We start from the raw sequence: 17,406 nt of genomic DNA, 5'->3' as shown, positions 1-17,406 counted from the left end.
TGGCAGCTGATATGATAAGTAGCATTTGACCAGAAAGATTCTATGAGAGTCATTTCACTGCAGTCTTTCTCTAGGGCTCAGTAAAGTGAAAATTGTCACGGCTGTCCCCTAGGAAGTGACCATCGTGCAGCATACTTAGTGAGAAGACACCCCAAAACACAAGACTCTTCATAGACACAAGACCAATAACACTAGCCAAATGCTGCTGAAGCCAATTTAATGTCCTCTGTATTGCTGGTTGAAAGGAATACATGAGCTAGAATATTTTCTTCCTTAAAATTCTTTAAAGGTAGAAAAAATATTATCCTGATGGATGTTATACTTTCTGCCTCCAAAATACAAATTGCCTCTTCTAGGGGATTTGAACTCATGATACCATACTCTTGATGTCCCTTGGATGGGCAGACCATGCCGTGGAGAACACCACCCTCATCTACCCTTCTCCACCCTTTACAAGGATGAGGGTCCCATTGCATGATCCCAACCTCCTGGCCATCCCTGCCCATGTGGCTCCTCTCCTCTCCCACTGGTTAAAGTAGAGACCCTCCTTTCTGACAACAGTAGACACATGACAACCTGCACCTCTTGTTTAAGAGTGGAGTAGGGGGTGGGGTAACTTATCACTCTACTGAGTGACCAGTGAGTTCACTGCTTTGATAGCACTGACCCACATACTACATAGGACCCCAGTTTCATTTTGGTGACACTTGATGGTATGAGATGGTACAGTCCACAATCCCTGTACCTCCCTGATGATGTCATTCTTGCCCTGTGTTCACTGCTTCTTGATTTAAGTTCTTGTGCTTTGCCTAAACTAATTTTTTCATAGCCTTCCAGGTCTTCCTGTTTGCAGTCTTGCCGCCTCCAAATGATCCCACGTTCTGGCCGTCAGAGTGGCCTTTATCTAACACATACCTGCTTCTTTCACTCCTGAAACTCCCCCACTTACAGCTCCAAGAGAAAGCCCAACATTAACATAATTCCCAGGTCCTTCAAATGGAAATATTGTCTCTTTTTGCAGCCTCACTTCTCCCCTATTAAAACTATTGCTATTGTTTCTGATGGAGTAAGTGTCAGATGGACAAAAATACTTGAAACAGGCTTAGCCATTGTTTTTCTTGCCATTTTAAAAGATGCTATATTGGACTATTGTTGCTAAATAACATATCACCACAAATTTAGCAGCTCAAGACAACATATGATTGCTATCTCATAATTTCTGTAGGAGTACATATATGTTTTAGTTGAGTTTTTGGCTTTCACAAGGCTGCAACCAAGGTGTTGGGGTCTCATCCTGAGATTCAAATGGGAAAGGGTTGGCCTTTTCTATGTCACTCAGGCTGTCTGAAGAATTTAGTTCTTTGCAACTCTAAGACTGAGGTCCTCAGCATCTATAGGCTGCTCACAGCTCTTTGCAGTGTGGGTCCCTAACAGTTTATAACATGAGTGTTTTTGCTTCTTCAAGGTCAGCAGGAGAGGAAGAGCAAGACTAACAAGATGAAGTCTTAGAGACATAATGTAATCATAAAGGAATTTTACCACAACCTGTTGGTTAGAAGCAAGTTCCAGGGGAAGGAATTATGCAAAGGTATTCACATTCTAAGATGAGGAATCACTAGGAGTCTCTTCATTGCCTGTGTACCACGGATCCGAAGGACCATCACTTCTCAAAACCTTTGCTCATGCTGTTCTCTTTTCTAATACATTCTTTCCCTGCTTCCCTGGATCCTACTTACTTCCTCCTATGAAGATTTGCCAAAATCTGCCTCTGTCTTCACCCAAACGTAGTTTCTTGACACCATGCTTCCAGAACATCCATCTTGCTCATAAAGCATTACTAAAAATAAAATTTTTAAAACCACTATTTGCCATATGTCATTTCTGACCCATGGATACTCCATGCACATCCAAATAAAACTGTGCTTCCTAAGATTTTTCAAAGGCTCAGGTTTGGGGAAGGGTTACTTGCACCAGCACTCAGCAAAAGATGTTGGACAGTGATCATGAACTGCACTCAACAGGCTCTTTAAAAATCTGTTGCTGTTGAGTAAATGTTAACTCATAGCAACCTACACTATAAGATAGAGCAGAACTGCTCACTGGGTTTCCAAAGCTGTAAGCGTTTTCAGACGCAAAGTGTGCGATCTTTCTCCTTCAGAGTGCCTTCCAACTTCCAATTGGTGCATCCCAGTCACCAATTATCATTAACATATCTTGATTGCAAATTTGGTCAATTTCAGACTGCAAAATTTGGTTAAAAAAAAACCCTTCCATTTCCTCTTTAGCTTTTGCTGTTGGTGTGTATATTTAAATGATAATTTTATTAACAAATCTTCCTTATATTCATATGTCGAAGTATCCCATCACTCACAATATCGTACCTCAGGATAGAACTTGAAACTGTCTTTTTTTTTTTTTGAAACTGTCTTTTTAACTATGAATGAAACATCATTCTTCCTCAGTTTTTCATCATGATATCATGACACATGGAGAAAAGATTGAAATGGTCAACAATATCATGTTATTTGGATTCATAATCAATATCTTTGGTAATAGCAGTCTGGAGACTAGGAGAAATAATACATTGAGAAAGTCTGCAGCCAGAGACCTCTCCAAATTACTGAGGAGAAATTATGTCAGTTTAAAGACTAAGGTGTACTTGATTCAGGTCATGGTTTTCCAATCCTTTGCTATGCATCTGAAAGCTGGATATTAAATAAGGATGACAAGAGAAGAATTGATACCCTTTTGATCTGTGGTGTTGAAGAAGAGTACTGAATATCCCATAGACTGGCAAATGAACAAACAGATATGTATTGGAGAATATGTAGCCAGAATGATCCTTGAGGCAAAGATGACATAGCTTCACCTCCCATATTTTGGGCCTATTATTAGGAGCTCTTGTGGTCTAGTGATAAGAAGATGCTCTGAAATCTCAAAGGCATGTTGTTCAAATCCATCTACTAGCTATTCCACAGGATAAAGATGGGTAATCTCCTCCCATGCTACTAACTGCCTCTGAAAACCCACCGGAAGGTCAGCTATGGGTTGGTTCTGACTCGACAATACACAACAACAATGTCCCTTGGAGAGGACATCATGGTTGAAATGTGGAGCATAGGTGAAAGAGAGGAAGACCTTTAATGAGCTGGATTGACAAAGTGACTGCATCAATAGGTTCTAGTATGTCAGAAATTAAGAGGATGGCACAGGACAGGGCCGCTATGAGTCATACTCAACTTGATAGTACACAACAACAGAGTGTCTAGTGGTTTTGAACCACTTACTTTTTGTTAGCAGGCAAACCCTTTCATCACTGCATTGCCAAGGTTCCTTGTCAACACTTATGTATGTCACTGACTTAGTTTAGAATCAGGGACAAAAGCTAGCAGTCATAGCTACAGTCAGCTAAATTCAATCCATGGGCCGGTCACATAAAAAATTACATGGGGAGCATCTAAGAGATGAAAATTCTCAGGCTCCAACCCCTGCAGATCTTGACTCCTTGTAGCTGGTGTTGATAATCTTAAGTTCCATTAACTTGATTTTCAGTTCATAACGACACTGTACGACAGAGTAGAACCTCTTCACAGGTTGCCAGGTTATAATTTTTATAGGAGTAGATTACTAGATCTCTTCTCTTGCAGAGTGACTGGGTGTGTTTGATCCAACAACATTTCTCTTAGCAATTGCTGTGCAACCAAAGCTCCTTGTATCTCGAGTAGAACTCAACAATCCTTAGAAATCCAGTCCTTGGAAAAAGACATGCTTAGGAAAGTAGAGAATCAGATCCTCAATGAAATAGATTGACACAGCAACTGCAACAATGGGCATGAACTTGGAGGAGATTGTGAATATAAAGCTTCCAGCCTAATTTGGTCCTCACACAGGGGAAAGGTCACTCAGGTTGTTGGAAGAACTCGATTCTTTGCAGGTATAGGACTAAGAAAAGATTACGTTGTGCAGGAGTTACTACGGGATAGTTGATGCTGGCCACATCTGAGTTATTTGGTGTTGACTCAAAACACACGTCTACAGGATGAACAACCTTGAAAGGAGAGATGGAAATATTTTATTCAAGTTTGACTCTATCACTTAACCTGTCTAGCTTTTGAGATTCTGATATTCTTCCCAACTCAACTGCCTCATGAGTAAAGTGGAGAAAATTATGCCATCCACTTCATCAGGTGGCTGTGCAGATTAAACGAGGTATTACAAGTTAAGTGCTTAAATGCCCAAAGACAGAGCCTTGGGTGAAATCTGTCCTATTGGAGACAATTCCTGGGTTCAGCTGACATGTCCCAGTGAATCAGTGATGTCATTGGAGACAAGGATATCTATTATCTGGGCCAACTTCACTTTCTTTTCTGCTAATCCCAACTCCATGTGGTTCACCAAAAGGAAAATATTGCCATAAGGTTGACCTGACTCATGGTGACTGCATGTTACAGAGTAAAACTGCTCCTTGTATGATTTTCTTGGTTATAATCTTTGATGAAGCAGGTTACCAGATTTTTCTTCTGTTGATGATTTGGTGGGTTTGAATTGCTTACATTTATGTTCATTGGTGACTAGGCTTCAGCTAGCCATTTTCAATGCTTAGTGGACATATACTTCAGAGAAGATTGAGCAAAAATTCGCTGAACTTTCCAGAGACCTGTATTACTTACACAGATGGCTTCTCTGGACCCCGCTGCTGCCCTCCTACAGTCCTTCTCCAACCAGGCCAGTTCCTCCCAGTCTCAGTCTGTTGTAGACAAGAGTGTGGCCCTCATGGGACTTCACATCTTCACAGGGGCCCCCTCCTCTTCAGGGAAAAGAGAGCAGCATTGTCCCAATACAGGCACAGCTCCTGCTACAGCTCTCAGAGCCCTGATCCCTAGGGGCTGGAGGGGGAGGCCCTCTCATCCACCTTTTCCATGACTTCCTCTGAGTACTTTGAATTTCATTAGGGCAATTATTTCAAATGGAATTAAAAGGGTTTAAAATTAGACCCTAAACTCTTAACAATTAGTGACGCAGCGACCTGCCAGCCACAGAGCCACAATAGACCTGTGTCGATTGGTACGTGAGCACAATGCCAGTCTCCAGATTTGCATGCACTATTACAATAAATGGCTTTTAATAAAATGAATATTCTTAATTACCGCCACATTAATAAGCTGCAAATTAGTCATCATTAAAGGCCCCACAGTCCCTCCCCACCTCTCTGAGAGTCACCGGTGGGACTCACCAACTCAGCTGCGTCTGCAAACTCTTCTGTTTCCCCGAGGCCTCACAGGAAGTAGAGAATGGGGGCCTCGAGCCACATACTGGCCCCAGGCCAGAGGTTTGCACACTGAGTGGGATGTCTGCTCTAGTGCAAGCTTTTCAGTGTTGGGCTTGAGTGGCACCATCCCAGCTGAAGATTTGAAAAATTGACTGCACCATTTTTCCATTCAATTATCCATCCATTCATTCATTACAGCAGGCCCTGGGAAGTCTTCCTTCAGAAGATATCCAACAACATCTTGACTCTTTCTGGGAACAGGGAGCTCATTCTCTCCCAGGACATCACTTGGTAAAGGTCTAAGCTCTAATTTGTCTTAGTCTATCTGTTGTTGTTGTTGTTATTGTTACTACGTGCTGTTGAGTCATCTGTGACTCATAGCGACCCTATGTATAACAGCTCTGAAATCTGCCCTATCCTGAGCCAGTCTCACTGACTCCAATACACCTAACCCCATTGCCCAGTTACTGTATCAATCTATCTCATCTGGTTCTTTCTCTCCAGTGCTGCCCCTCCACCTTTCCAAGCATCATGTCCTTCTCCAAGGAATGGTCGGTCCCTCCTGGCCATGTGCCCAAAGTATATGAGATGGAGCTTCAAAATCTCTGCTGCCAAGGGAAAACTTGGTTTCACTCTCTCCAAGACAGACTTAATTTGTTTTCTTGGGAGTCTTTGGTATGTTCAAGACTCTTCTCCAGAACCACAACTCAAAGGCATCAGTTCCTCTGTCATCCTTAGTTGTTGTCCAGCTATCTGATTCATAGCAAGTAATTGCAAAGATCATAGCCTGGATGAGACGTGCTTTAGTCTCTAGACTGATACCATTGCTTCTCAATACTCTAGAGAGGTATCTGACAGCGGATTTTTGTATTTTGATTTCCTGATTGCTAGTGCCAAGAGTGTTGATTATGGAGCCAAACAAGCTATAATTGTTAACAACCTCAATCTCTTCTCCATCATGGTGGTGTCATGATCTGACTACCAGGTTCCACTCATCCACTTGCCTGATTCTAATTCATAATGACACTATAAAACAGAACAAAACAGCCTCATAGGACTCTCAAGGGGGTAATCTTTACAGAAATTTAGAGAAGTCACATTTTCCTTCAGAGAATGGTTTGAACTGCTGAAATTTTGGTTGGGAGCCCAGAGTTTTAACCACCACATCACCAGGGATCTTTGCCCATCCTCATGCCCAAGGAAAAGGCCCGCCCTAGCAAAGAGTAGTCCTAGGACGTGTTTGCAGTATTGGTAGTTTTTCCAGATGTGATTAAGTGAAAGATTTTTTTACCCACTAGTTTATTTACAAAATTCTAATACAAATTCAAATAAATTCTTTCCATTTCGCTCGCCCCGCCCCTCATCAAATCGTGCAACCCAATGATTAATCCCCTCTTCCCCATGTACATCCACATCCTTCTGTGTCCAACCTCTTCCACCCCTCCTGGATTTTTGAGGTGAGGAAATTATCACTCCATTTCAGGTGCCCTTTATAATGCAGAAGGAAAATGAGAAACACAGAGATGATGGAGATATGAAGATGAAAGCAGAAATCGTGATGTAACTGCAAGCAAAAGGATGTTGGCAGCCACCAGAAGCTGTCAGAGGTACAGAATGGCTTCTCCCCTAGAGCTTCTGTAGGGAATATGGCGAAGGAGTGAGCACATGCCCACACCCTGGTCAGTGAAATTGACTTCCAAATTCTAGCTTCCAGAATGATGAGACAGAGACTTTCAGTCGTTTCAACCACCGAGTTTACAGTGAATTATCTCAGTGGCCGTAAGAAATGAATTTATCTTTTCTTTTAAAAGAACCTTTGATGTTTTTATGATCCTCTCACCTGTATTTTGCCTAAAAGGAGGAATAATGATTTAAAATAATTCTCCAGATGGATTTCTGCACTGTGGTTTATATCTATGACATTCCTTTGTGCTTGTGATAGACCTATGAAGAAGATCTTAGAGTCTATTTCACAGGTGTCATGGACTTAGTTCTAGCTCTCCCAAAATGTATGCATGTAATGATACAATCCAACAAGTTGATTGGTGTAAAGACTGTAACAATGGGCTCAAGCATGACAGAGATTGTGAGGATGTCCCAGAATAGAGCAAGGTTCCAATCTTTTGTTAAAGGGTTGCTATGAGTCAGAGTTGACTTGATGGCACATTACAAAAGCAATGATATAATGTGGAAACTAAGTAATGATCCTCTGTAGTCAGATAAATCAAATAGTTGTGAAGGATTAAAGGTGGGCTATGCCTTTGAGCTGTGTTGTTGGAGAAGAGCACTAAACATCCCATGGATGGCCAAGAGAACAAACAGATATGTCTTGGAGAGGGTGCAGCCAGAGTGCTCTTTGGAGGTAAGGATGATGAGGCTTCACCTCACAAACTTTGGGAATGTTTCTAGGAGGGGCTATTCCTTGGAGAGGGACATGATATTGGGAAGGGTGCAGAGTCAGTGAAGGAAAGGAAAACCCTCAACCAGGTGGATTGACATGCCTGCTGCAATGGGCTCTTGTGTGTCAGGAAGTGTGAGAATGACACAGGATAGAACAGGGTTCAGGTCTTCTGTTCATAAGTCATGCTCGATGCAATGACAACTAAAAACATAACAACAATATGTCAGCCCTTAATCTCACTATAAGAGAACTCTGTAGAGGGCTGTGCTGCTAACCCAAAGGCTGTATGTCTCCAAGGTTCTGGTTCATCAGCACCTTGATGAGAGAAAGATAGACAGTCTTCTCCCTTTGCTGAAATTTACAACCTCAGACGTTGAAGGAGGATCACTATGAGTCAGAACTGACTCAACAGGACTGAGGTGTTTGTTCTTCTCAATCCCACCACAGCTCTGACTCAGTGTAAATGAAATTTCCTCAGAGTATAGCCTATAATTGTGCTCATGCACAATCTGTTCTTGGACCAGGAAGCAGTAGTCAGAAAAGGGCAGGGAAACACAGCATGGTTCAGGGTCAGGAAAGGCGTGTGTCAGGGATGCATCCTGTCTCCATACTGTTTAAATCTATATGCAGAACATATAATTCGGGAAGCAAGACTTCATGAGGAGGAATGAGGCATCAGTATTGGAGGAAGATTCATCAACAACATGCATTATGCAGATGACACAACCTAGCTTGCTGAAACTGAAGAGGACATGAGGCATTCGCTGCATAAGATCAAGAACTGCAGCCTTCAATATGGATTGAAGCTCAGCATCAAGAAAACAAAGATTCTCACCACTGGGCCAATTGGCAGCTTCATGATGAACTAAGAAGAGACTGAGATGCTGATAACTTCAGCTTGCTTGCTTCCACAATCAACACTCTTGACACCAGCAGTCAGGAAATCAAAAGATAGATTGCTTAGGGAAAGGAACTCTCTTGAGTACTGAAGAGCAACGATGTCAGTCTGGAGACTAAGGTGTGCCAGATCCAGGCCATGGCTTTTGCAATTAATTGCTATGCATCTGAGAAATGGACAATAACTAAAGGTGACAGAAAGATTGATGTCTTTGAGTTGTGGTGCTGGAGAAAAGTGTTAAACATACTGAGGACTGTGAGGAGAACAAACAAGTGTGTCTTGGAGAGGGTGAAACCAATTTGCTCTCTAGAGGCAAGGATTTTGAAGCTCCATCTCACATACTTTGGGCACAGGGCCAGAAAGGGTCAATTGTTGGAGGAACATCATGCCTGGAAGGGTGTAGGGACAGCACAGGAGAGAAGACCCTGGATGAGATGGATTGACTCAATGACTGGAGACATAGGATTAGGTCTGTCAGAAATAATGAAATTGGCTCAGGATAAGGCAAGGCTCAGAGCTAATGTACATAGGGATGATATGAGTTGCTGATGACTTGATGGCATAACAACAACAATATAGCCTATAACATTTTTTTAGCTGTTCAGAGATAAAAGGAGGACAATAAATTAGAAGGAACCTCAGTACCACCCAGAAAGAATTGCCAGGAGTGGAAGCGTGTCCTTTCAAATGTGGGTACCTGTGGCTAGGAAGCTCCTGGATTCTAGGAAGGTCAGGACCATGTTCTCAAAGAAATGCCTGGCTTACAGATACTGAGGGAGGAAGGACTTCCCTCTAAAGAAGAACAACAGGGAAAAGTCTTCCTTTAGATCTCAAATTAAAAATCTCAGGTTTATTCCCATCATTTCTGCACCAACTCATAGCTAACTATCCATTTTGTTTCCAAGGCTATACATTGAAATGGGAAGAGACTGCTCAGCTTTCTTTCTCTGAACTGCTGTGGATATGCACCTCAGAGACTCACAGCTGTTGAGTTAACATCACAGCTGGCTAACGACTATGCCACTGAGCTCCTTCGTAGTAGAATTAAGGGATATTATTTTCTATCTTTGATCCTCTTATAACTATTGGTTTCTTAGAGCTAGTACTTTTGACAGCTATTTGGCTTATTCAAGCTGATCCCTTAGAGCTAGTCCTCTGAATTTACTTCTACCTTCCTGAAATGTAGTAAGTTATAAATTTCTATTTTTTGAAAGGTGTCCTCGTGTCCTCTATAGCAACCCTAGAAGATCAACACACTAGGAACAGAACAGAGTCTCAGAAACGTAACATGCTTTTCCCAAGGTCACTCACTATTTTAGTAGGTGTCAGAACCTGGCCTTGACGTATGTTTGATTCCAAGTTTACCCTGTGGCCTAAGTAGAAGGCTGTGTTAAACACACAAACTGCAGGGAAACAAGAATCAAATTGCAGTTTGGAAAAAGAGTTCCTTTGGAATAAAGTATTGGTTGTTTGATTTCCCCATCAGAGCCTGTGTAGGGGTCAGGCTGTGATCAGGATCTGTTGTGTATCACGTCTGTCTGGATAACTGGCGACTCCAGCTGAGGGCGGCTCCTAGTTGGGGACCAGCAGATCCAATGAAGGCTTGAATCCACCCAGGTGCAGAGGCTTGTGTGAGCTTCCAGGAAACTCTTCGATTAAGGCCAATTTCAAGGCATGTGTGAAAATTCCAAGCAATGTTGTGATAAATACCAAAGAGACGTACTCTGTAGCCAACTAGCACCAAATTCTTTGCATCAAACAGCTTTACGGAAAACTAGACAAAAAATATATTAATATATTTTTTATGTGCTGGTGTGAGAGATGGTGCCTCCAGATAAGAATTCACTTTGCTAAAGCTACATCCTGCAGGGAAAGTTTGTTGTCTAATTTCCAAGTAGAATTCTAACTGCTATTCTAGCCAGTGAATTCACCAGTATAGATCTTTATTTATTGCAAAAGCTAAATGAGCACTTTAACTCAGAACTCTCTGAAGAGCACAAGTGTATTGACAAAGAGTGATTGCATAATCCAACGAGGGAAGGATAATGCATACAATTTATTATACATTTAATTCAAGCACATTTATTTACAACAATCACAAATGATATATAGGGTGGTGTTGCATGGCTAAACTACCTCATTTCAAGACTTACAAAGCTATAGTAATTAGCACAAAGTGGTATTCACGTAAGAACCTAGAGAGAGATCAATAATATAGAAGAGAAATTTAAGAAAGAGATCCACATCCACACACACATGTTCAATTGCCCTTTGACAAAGGTGCCCAGGTAATTCTATGGGGAAAAGGAGAGTGGTTGCTGCAAACAGTGCTGTGACAACTAGGTTAAGATATGAAAAACCTAAACCTTGACCCCCTACATTATACAAACATAAAAATTAATTTAAAATTAATCATAGAGCTAAGCATATATGAAAACTATTAAACTATAAAATAAAACACAAAAATAACAAACCATAGGAAAAAAGATAAATTGGACTTCAATAAAATTTAAACCTCTTATACTTTACTTCATAACAGGGAGCTCTGGTGGTCTAGTGGCAAGGAGCTGAGCTGTAATCCTGAATGCACATAGTTCAAATCCACCAGCTGCTCCACAGGAGAAGGATGGGCAATCTCCTCCCCTGTGATTTAGTGCCTCTGAAAACCCACTGGAGGGTCAGCTATGAGTCAATTCCAATTCAACAGTACACAACAACAGCAAAAGTATACTTCATAAAGCCACTAAATTGTATGTAAGTAAAAAGACATTTTGGTAAATGCTATGGCATGTATAATTTCACAACAACAATAAAAATTATATCTGCATGTATGTACATATACTATAGGTGTGTATATGAATGTATGTATACATGAGTATTGGTGAGGATGACACAAAATAGGGCAGGGTTCAGATCTGTTATTCAGAGGGTTGTTATTATAAGTCATAGTCAACTCAGAGATACCTAATAACAACAATAGCAACTTATATATACCCACAAATACACACACACATATAATAAAATGCACATTGGGCCACAGTACAACTACTTCTTGAATACAACCAATCACCTTATAGGATTGATTTTCTTTCTTTGAGGGTTTAGAACCATAGTAGCATGGCACAACTCAGTCAATTGCCATAATACAGTTCATAAAGTTTATGTTCTACCTTCTAGTTAATGAGTAGCATTTAGGAGTTTAAGAGCTTGCAAACAGCCGCCTAAGATATAATGATTGGTCTCTACTTGACCAGAGCAAAAGATAAAGACTAACATTCAAGATGAAGACAAGACATTAGTCTACAGGACTTATTGTATACCTGAACCCTGGACTCATCTACCTGAGAACAGAAAAGCTAGAGAGTGCCTGGAAGACACTAACAATTGTTCTAATAATTGTTTCTATTGTCACAATAGAAAAATGTGGATCAGAACCTCAACTTTTCAAAAATAATAACCACAAAAACCACAAAATCAAATCAGACTTAATGACTGGTAAGGATTAGGGGAATCCTGAGATTACTGCCCTGAGATAGTCTTTAAACTTTGAATCTTCACTATCCCCTAAAACCAGTTTTTAGCTGCATAACAAATTGGCTCATAAAATAAAGAATATCACTGTGAGAACTACATTCTTTAAAATAGTTATCTGTATGAAACCAAATTATCAGCAATTACTCCAAAGCAAAGATGAGATGGGGCGGCAGGGAGATTGCTGTGTGTCACCAAATGAGAACAGACCCAGAGCTGACCGTCCAGTGGGTTTGCAGAGGCAGTAAATCATACAGGAGGAGATTACACATTCTTCCCCCGAGAAGCATCTGGTGTATTTTAACTGCATACCTTTGGGATTGCAGCATTATTTCTTATCGCTAGGCTGTCAGAGCTCCCAGGGAAACCAGAATATTGCAAATGGAACTAGAAAAGAAATAATGAGAATGTTGGCACACTGTGAAAAATGTAACCAAAGTCATTGAACAATTTGTGTAGAAATTCTTGAATGGAAACTTATCTTGTGGTGTACACATTCACCAAAAATACCATAAAATGTTACTAATAAAATAAATTTTTTTAAAAAAACACACCTTTCACCTACAACCAGGAGAAGATAAAATAGATGAATGGGGCCTTCTAGGAATCAAATCGCTATGCACATCCAAAAACTTCCCCAACGGGATAAAAAGGGAAGCCACAGACTGGGGAAAAATATTTGATAATGACATATCAGATAAGGGACTTATATCCAAAATTTATCAAATACTTGAGCACCACAACAAGATAAAGCTAGATAATCCAATAGAAAAATGGGCACAGGATATGAACAGACAATTCACCAAAGAAGACATTCAGATGGCTAACAAGCACATGAAGAAATGTTCAAAATCCCTAGCTCTAAGAGAGATGCAAATCAAAACAACTATGAGATATCATCTCACCCCAGTCAGAATAGCAAAATTCAATAGAACAGCAAGCAACAAATGCTGGTGAGGTTGTGGAGAAACTGGAACCCTTATTCACTGTTGGTGGGAGTGTAAAATGGTGCAACCTCTGTGGAAGGCAATATGGCGCTTTCTCAAAAAGTTGCAAATAGAGATACCATTTGACCCAGCAATTCCACTACTGGGAATATATCCCAGAGAGACCAAGCAGATATATGCACACCCATGTTTATTGAGGCTTTGTTCACAATAGCTAGGAGTTGGAAACAACCTAAGTGCCCATCAACAAACAAATGGATAGAAAAGCTGTGGTATATTCACACAATGGAATACTATGCTGCATTGAAAAACAAGGAACTCATGCAATATTATTCAAAATGGGTGACCCTGGAGGACATTATGCTTAGTGAAGTATCTCAGTCACAAAAGGACAAATACTGCATGCTGTCACTGTTATAAAACAAGACTGACATCGGGGTTGGGGGAGACTGAGAAAGATGGGTTAAATAATGTATACTGCATTGAATCAGATGAGGGATAAAACTGTTTGGAAGGGATGTGTGATTGGGTATTTTTGTCATGACGGGAGTCCAGAGTGAAGGCTGCATAGTGGAGTGGACCTGGGGGGAGGGATTGTAAAACAATGAAAGAATTTTCCTTTTACTTTTCCAAGAGGGTAGTGTACTGGGGGGGAAGGTTGGGAGGGGATAAAAGTGCAACAATGAATGAATGGAAATCCAAAGTCTCTGTAAATTTTCATTGAAATTAATAATAAATTTTAAAAACCCAAAGCTTTCTGCTATTCAAAGATATAATTTTTTAAAAATAACAAAAAAGCAAGCACAAATAGAAAGATAATATTCATTAAATATCCAGCAAAGGGCTTATGTCTGAACCATATAAAGAATGCTTACAATCCAATAAGAAGATAAAAAACAATTTAAACTGGGAAAAAGGTTTTATTAGCCATTTCACAAGAGTAGATTATGGATGTCCAATGAACGCATGAAGAATTTAAAAATAAGGAAAACAAAAATTAAAATCTCAGTGGAAAAATACTCTGAGATCACTAGAACTCACTGACTGTACTAGCAGTCAGGAAATCAGGAGATGTATTGTACGGGGGAAGTCTGCTATCTGGGAACTCCCCAAATTACTGAAAAGCAATGATGTCAGTTTGAGGACTAAGGTGTGCCTGATTCAGGCCATGGTCTTTTCGAGCACTTGCTATGCTGCTGAGAGCTAGACAGGACTAAAGATGACAGAAGAATTGATGCTTTTGAACTGTGTGTTGGAGAAGAGTGCTGAAGATCTCACAGACTGCCAAAAGAACAAAGAGATATGTGTCAGAAAAAATGCAGTCAGATTGTTCCTCAGAGGTAAGGGCGGGGAAGCTTCCTCTCACGTACTTTGGGTTTGTTACCAGGAGAGGCTTTTCTTTGAAAAAGACATCGTGCTTTGAAAGGTGGAGGGATGGTAAAAGAGAGGAAGATCCTCAACTAGGTGGATTGACAAAGTGACTGCAACAATTGACTCGCGTGTGTAGAAAATTGTGAGGATGCATAGGATGGGAGGGTTCATAGGGTCACTGTGAGTCATGCTCTACTCGATGGCACCTAGCAACAACAACAACAACTCACTAGAATGGCTCAAATTTAAAAGACTGACAATACTATGTACTGGTTAAGAGCAACTGCAACTCTCCTTCATTGCAGGTGGAAGGTATGAAATTGCAGACGTTTCTGCTCTGGTGGGCTAGTGGTAAGAAGCTGTGCTCCAATCCCAAAGGCACACAGTTGGAATCCACCAGCAACTCCACCAAAGAAGGCTAGACAATCTCCTCTTGTGCAATTAAATGCTTCTGAAAACCCACCAGAGGATCAACTATGGGTTGGTTCCAACTCTATGGTACACAGCACACAACAACACACATGCCCTTTATGTTAACAACATAGAAGAATAGAGAAGATTCTAATAGGATGCTCTAAGAACTTGGAAGAGACTGCGTTTTACTCTCCTCATTTCAGAGTCACCTATCTAGGGAGGACAAGGAGAGGGTAAGGCGTGGGAAGAGACCAAGAGTGGAGGTTCTCTCCCACCTATAAAACACAAGAAGCCACGGAGGAGGACCTGGAGGCAAGTTAGCAGCGATGTCCATCGTTATTACTGTGACCGCACACTCTGTCTTTCCAGGGACAGCCCCAGTTTGAGCCTGAAGTCATGTAGTAATTACAGATTGCTCCCCTTTCACCTTTGAAAATGCCCCTGTTTGGACAATTAATGAGCTGGTCATGCTACCTACCAATCATAGGGATTGCTTTCCTCCAATGCTGACTGCAGAGGCCTCTGCCTCTCTCCCAGTACAATCTATTTCCGAGGCCAGCAGCTCTTTCTCTTTCCCTAGACACTCTCAATTTCTTGCCTCCAGGTCCTACTCACATGGTAAGGTTAGGAAGGTTTACAAGTCTTGTTTTATCCAGTCATATGCGTTCCTTTTGGTAAATTGGATCCAAGCTGAAGATAAGTGGCCCATTGGGCACATTCTCGGCAGTCCCGCTATTGGAAGGGACTGAGTCTCTTCCCAAATGCTTCCCCCATTCAGGATTTTGCTAGCATAGCATAACACAGCACAGCACAGCACAGCACAGCACAGCACAGCACAGCACAGCACAGCACAGCACAGCATAGCACAGTTTCCCTCTGTCAGGCTGCACTGTGAACTGGGAGAACCACAAAAGTAGTATGCTATAGAATAGCAGAGCTTCTAAACATGTCCTGTTGTGGCAACTGTGGTCTATAACTGAAGCTTTTGCACTGAGGACCTCTCAGCAGAGAACTTTGCAGAGTAAGGAGGAGTGTCCAAAAGAGAAAGAGTTTGTTTTGCTTGTCTTCATCAGGGTCCTCTAGAGAAACAGCATCAGTGAGATTCATGTGTTTGTATGGACAGATTTCCATCTAGTCATTGGCTCATACAATCCTGGGTGCTGCTATGCCCAAATCCATAGGTCAGGCAACAAATTGGAGATTCCATTTGACTCATGGGATTGGATATGTGTGTGTTTTGATGTGAGAGAGATCTACAGAACAGGTAATAGAGAAAATCCAAAATATCTATCTTGAGTTGGAGGAGAAAGCAGGAGTGGCATCCACTTCCTAAACCACATGCCTCTGGAAACTCTATGAACTCTAATAAATGTCGATAGTTGTGGAAAAGTTTTAGGCCTTTGTTCATAGGGTCATATAAGCCATGCTCGACTCGATGGCAATCAAAAACAAAACAACAAGAGTTTGGGGGCCAATCGCACTCTAAGGAATTTTTTTTCCAGCTGATTGATTACATTGCATTAGATAACATCAGGAAACAACCACCATTCTTTGGCCAAACTACTAAAAACCATAGTTCTGCCAGGTTGACAACACAGAATTAATCATCATAGACATGTATCTAAGCAGGGCTTAGAGACGTGGAAAGACTCCCTGGAGGTAGAGACCGAGAAGAGCCATCTTGGGCTCATGAACGCAATGATGGCAGCCCATGGGTCTTCCCCACTGTGCTCACCTTTGTCCAGAACTCGAACCCCTCTCCTCGAATGCAGTCTGACCACTGCAGATAGACTATCCTCTTATCCATCCTCCACACAGCTGCCAGAGGTGGCTTTCCAAAGCACAACTCTGGTCTTTTCGACTCTCCAGCTCAAATACTTTTTCTAGGTCCCTATTGCCCTTCAAATGATCAAACCCCTCAGCTTGTCATGTAAGGCTTATGGCAATATTGTGGTGGGGTGTGGGGTTCATGGTGGTGGTGGTATGTGCCATCAGGTTGCTTATGACTTATGTTGTTGTTGTTATGTGCCATTGAGTCGCTTGCGACTCATAGCGACCCTATGTTCAAGAGCTCTAAATGCTGTTCTATCCTGTGCCAACCTAGCCATCTCAAACGCACTTATTCCCACCGCTCCAGTCACAGAATTGATCCAGCTCATCGAAGGTCTTCCTCTCCTTCGCCGCCCCTCCACTCTGCCAAACATGATGTCCCTCTCCAGGGACCAGTCCCTCCTTGCAACATGCCCAAGTATGTCAGACGAAGCTTCAGAATCCTTGACTCCAAGGAGCGTTCCAGCTTCACCCTCTCCAGGACAAACCTGTTTGTTCTCCTAGCAGTCCATGGTATATTCAACACTCGTCTCTAGCACCACAGCTCAAAGGCATCAATTCTCTTTCTCTCAACCCTATTCACTGCGCAACTCTCTGATGCATAGCACGTAATTGCGAAGACTATAGCCTGGATCAGGCGCACCTTAGTCTCCAGCCTGACATCTTTGCTCTTCAGTACTCTTGAGAGGTCCCTCACAGCTGACTTTCCCAATGCAAGTCTTCTCTTGATTTCCTGACTGCTGTT

This window comes from Elephantulus edwardii, unplaced genomic scaffold (genome assembly GCF_000299155.1).
Source record: "Elephantulus edwardii isolate Elephantulus edwardi_28Jun2011 unplaced genomic scaffold, EleEdw1.0 scaffold00049, whole genome shotgun sequence".
In the NCBI taxonomy this organism is placed as follows: domain Eukaryota; kingdom Metazoa; phylum Chordata; class Mammalia; order Macroscelidea; family Macroscelididae; genus Elephantulus; species Elephantulus edwardii.
This window is presented reverse-complemented; position numbering follows the sequence as displayed.